Raw genomic sequence first — 5,363 nt, 5'->3', positions numbered from 1 at the left:
TAAAATATTTAATATATATGCATCGGCGTAACTAGGGGGATCTGGGTGGGAGTAGCCGCTCTGTGTGTGTATTTAGCCCACTATAATATATATTGAACTTATTCTATTATTTACATTTTGTTTTTAATAAAAAAGTTTATACTTTCATTTTATTATTTATTTTCGACTTTCGAGGGCAGTTACGCTTACCTTGGTGTACGTGTAAGGGCCCCCAAAGTTATTTTGAACATTAGTTTTCTAGGACACTAGCCCCTGTAACTATTAAACCGTAGTTACGCCTATGGTGATCACTTACGCGCACCTGTGCTGTGTGTCATAACGTTATGTGCTTTGTATTACCTTAGTATATTTCGTGTTTGGATATTAGTATTATTATTTTGGGGTGCCCTATGTCTGTATGGTTGTTGTGTTGTGTATTATTATTTGTGACTTATTATACCTTGTAGGCGCATCGCGCCTTGTGTACCCGTACGTTACTAATTTTTAACTACTATGAACCAGGGTGGTCACCCATCCAGGAGCTAGTAGCTGCGGCCGTTACTTCCAGTCGCATTCCGCGACTGTCAGCAGCCAACGCGCCACGCCAAGCCATGCATTTTTATTAGTGGCTGTCCTTATTTACCTTTTGAAGCTGAAAAATTCTTCATCTTTAACTTTGATTTTGGTTTCTGGTAACAATTTCATAATTTGGATCTCAAGTAAGAACGGCGAATGGCTCAAAAAGTCTAAAATAAAATAATTCTGATTGCCAATTGCATTGTGTAATTTGCATTAACAGTTGAAAAAATATTTTTTTATATGCTCTAATACATCATTAGGGTTTGACGTCATACTTGTGAGACGTGTCACGGAGTTATTTAACACTTATATTAGACTGGTTGAATATTTTGTTCAAAAATAATACATTTAAAAATCAAAAAATTAGAAAAATAATTACAGTATCTACTTTTCACCAACAAATAATGAACTATTATTGAATTGATTTATATAGGTAATGATTTAAAATACCTGCTGAGAAACAAGTCCTACCTTTAGTCAATATTAAACGTCTAAACGTTCTGTGTAATATAATATTATATGTTTTTCCTTTCACCAGAAGTTATTTATAAATTATATGACTTATTATAATAACATCTGGTGAAAAAATGTCCCATCTTAATATTTGACGGGACGAACCATCCGTTTGCCTTGCTACATAATTATAAGTATATAGTATACTTATTACTTACGTACATTAGGTTTTCATTTATTATTTACGTTTTAAAACCACCACATTTCCAACAAGTCCGGAACAAATGTATATCGTTTAAAAAAATTGTCACGGCATCAAGTACAGCGACACAGCGTGGTACCTAATGCAGTATATAATATAAATTATAACCGTACAATGGAATAATGTTTAATAAAAAAAAAAATTACACAGTCCTTTTTTTCGTAAAACGCTGTATAACATCATTTTTTCAGTGGGTTTTTTTTCGGTGTGACCCACTATATTACATAGGTTTATTCGGTTTAATTATTTATATGGGAGGCTGCAACAAGCAATAATAACATATTATGCGTTGTATTATACATTTATTATACTGCTGCAGCCTGCAGTATTGTGTCGGTTGCTTTGCAACGACGGAGCGGTCGGTCAGTTCTTGGAATTCAGACTGCACTACTGCAGTATAATAATAATAATAATAATAATAATAATAACATACAGGTGATTTCATCTGTACAGTCAATTTACATTGTATATATTGAAATTGAAAAATGTGAACCTTATAATATTCCTATCAAGCAGCGGCCGTCAGTGAATATATATCAAACGATATAATGTAATATTTTATGATATATATTATATACGTCCGAGAAGGAACCGAATGCGTTTTTGTTCTGTATCCGCATTGCTAAAACGCAGTATGCAGCACACCCATACGCGTATAATATAATATACCTAATACAGTAATACAGATGGTATAGTTCGGGAGTGGCCAAATTTTTTTTCTATAAAGATCTACCCCGAATACTACATCATTGTCCTCTGAGGACGCATACGATTATTGTCGATAATGGTCACTGGGATTTATTGGTGGGTTACTGAACGGTAAATGTATGTAAATCCTAGTTATATGTGCGATCGACTTTGAAAATTTTCACGATTGATTAGTCTCTCGCTATTGACTGTTTGACAGCACCTAGGCTCTGGCGAATCACCCAAAAAATAAACATTATCTATATATTACAGTATGATACTGCAATGTATAAATATATAAAAATTATATTATATTTTAATGTATGACTGTCATGGTACTTATACAAACCGAAACCAAAATAAATGTGTGTACACACAAAGTTCTAGTAGATATCTTCCTAATCTGCAAAAAGGACTTAATTCTAAAAGGATCAAGTTTTGAATTTTTTTTAGATACAATAAAACGTTTTGTTATATACAATAAATATGTATATTACAGCCGTTATATTATGCAAAATGATACATTAATACATTAGTTAGTATATTGCATTATAATTTATAATAGATTATTGGTTGGACGGTTTTTTTTCATCATACATTGGGATAAGTAATTCAACTGTGTGATTTTCACGTAGGACACTCACACAGTGAAGAACCAATCCTAATGTTTGACAAAATAAAGAATAATATAAAAAATATAAAAGAAAATACAATTACGAAGATTACAACATATAACTGTATTCGATATTTAATAGCCGAAAAAAATCGTAAAATAAATATTGAAGTATACAACAGTATATTACAAACATGAAAAGATTGTGTTTTCGTAAATACAAATAAAAATATACATAGATACAATAAAACAGTAAAACTACCTATTACAATAATCTACTGTTTATATTTGGATACTTTGAGAAATTGAGAAATAAATTATAGATTTTTTTATGAAATTCCGTAGGAAATTTAACTTATGCAATATATTATTTAATTTTCAAGAGATTTAGGTACATTGTACATAATAATAAAATGTTTCTAATTCAAACATTTTATAATGTCCAAGCTTAAAAAATAAATTGGGTTTGAATAACAATTTATTATGCATTCAAATTTAATTAGACTTAATGTGTTATTTAGACTTATGTACTGTCACTAAGAGTTATACTAACGGTTGTTGATAACCTCGCAGCTGTAAATAATTATTTATTATAGTTATTATGATATACAAATGATTTTATACTATTATATATTGGTACATGAATACACGAATACAATGATATTATAATGTAAATAATTATTGAGATAACCTGAATCAATTTATGATATATCGAACAAACCATGTGTTTTTTCATTTTTTCATAAAAAGTTTTCAATACCTTTACTAACTATACTTAAATATTATATTATAAAATATTAAGTCATACTTTATATTCAAAATGTCGTTTACGTTATTTATTCTAGGTCAATTTTAAAATATTTGAAATCAATATCGTATAATAATAATTTAACAGTTTTCGAAACGTTCAATTTTGTTAAGAAATAATTACGAAGTTAAAATGCTAGTAATGTTTATCCTGGTAAAAATCATAAATAATATGACTTACTATAATAAGTTTGTTTTGTTTACACCTATAATATTACATTTTAATTTATAATAGACGATTTGTTCCACGATTTTTTTTCATCATACATCATAGGAATTAATTCAACTGTGTGATTTTCAAATACAACACTCACACAGTGAAAAAGTACCTTGATGTATGACAAAATAGATAGGTAATAATATTAAAAATTTTAAGAAAATACCATTACGAAGATTATAATATACAGCTGTATTAAATGTTTAATAGCAGAGAAAATTCGTAAAATAAATATTGAAGTATATACAACAGTTTGTTACAAACATTAAATTATTATGTTCTTATAAATAAAAATAAAAATATACATACGATAAAATATAAAATAGTATAATTATTATAATATACTGTTTAATGTTTATATACTATATGAAATAAATTGACGTTTTTTGTTATGAAATTCCGTAGGTAACAATAACGTCTTTAGATTTCCACAAAAAGACTAAAGACGTATGTGTTACCAATAGGAATCTTTCACAAATAATAAATGTTATTACGGACGTAGGTTTATCAAAGTCTAGTATTTTGAAATTTAAGATAGCTGGAATACGAAACAATTTTAACCAGATCTTTTAAATCCCAGATAATACCAAACAATGTAAGTGCAGTCGAGTTTTTTTGCATTATATCCAGAGTACAGGGTATTTAAGTGTTTTTATTAGTTTTATTGCAAATATAACTAATATAAGATGCCCAACATATATGTTCGACTACATTTTCTTTGGAACAATATATTATATAATTTAAATATTATAATATTAAACTTGATTTCATTTATAAATATTTTTTTTAATACTTCTTATTTTACGTCATATCCATAGGTATGTACGCTTATATATAATATACCATTTAATCATTGAATACTCATGATTTTAAGAAAGTATAATTGTTTTAAAAAAAAAAAATTAAATGATGTATAGTCATTAAAAAAACATAGGTAGTTAAAATATTAATATATATTTTTTAATAATTTTATCTTGAAGATTTTTTTAGGTTTTACTCTTTATTGAGTGACATAATATAACTAGACATACATTTTAATTTCATATTCCACAGCAGAATATTTTTCTAAATATTTCGATACATAAAAGTTTAATGTAAGAGTTATAAGTATTTAAAATTGTTGTTGAAAATTTTCTGCTCCGGCATATAAAATATTAAAACTTATGTCGTCGTTCAAAAAGTAAACAAATTAAAAAAAAATTTCAAGATAAAAAATATATTTTTAATAATATTGTTTTTTAATGACTTTTACCATTTAAAATATTTTTTTCATAAACATTTATATTTTTTGAAAAAATTGAGTGTTAAATGATGGTAAATCACCGAAATAAAATGTTTTGTTAGTACCAACTACCAAAAATACTAATTATTAAAAACAAATTGGTATTTATTATGATAATGCTTTACCTAAAAATGTGTACTACATAAATACATATTATTAATTATTCTCCTTAGATAACATTATCTTTTTTTTTAACAAAGTGGTGTACTTATAAATAATATTAGCAAAATCGGCCTAAATCTAAAAGATTCAGGTTCAGAATTATTTGAAATATAATTAATATGTTGAATTATGTACAATACATATATATAATACAGCTTAAAATGTATGATTTTGTTTTACAATATTTTTTCATCATACATTATGGTAGCTTAATCAACTGTGTGATTTTCATATACAACACTCACACAGTGAAAAAGTTACCTTGATGTATGACAATTGATGTATGAAAATAAATAACAATATGAAAAAGTTTAAGAAAATA

This window comes from Myzus persicae, unplaced genomic scaffold (genome assembly GCF_001856785.1).
Source record: "Myzus persicae strain clone G006 unplaced genomic scaffold, MPER_G0061.0, whole genome shotgun sequence".
Lineage (NCBI taxonomy): Eukaryota > Metazoa > Arthropoda > Insecta > Hemiptera > Aphididae > Myzus > Myzus persicae.
This window is presented reverse-complemented; position numbering follows the sequence as displayed.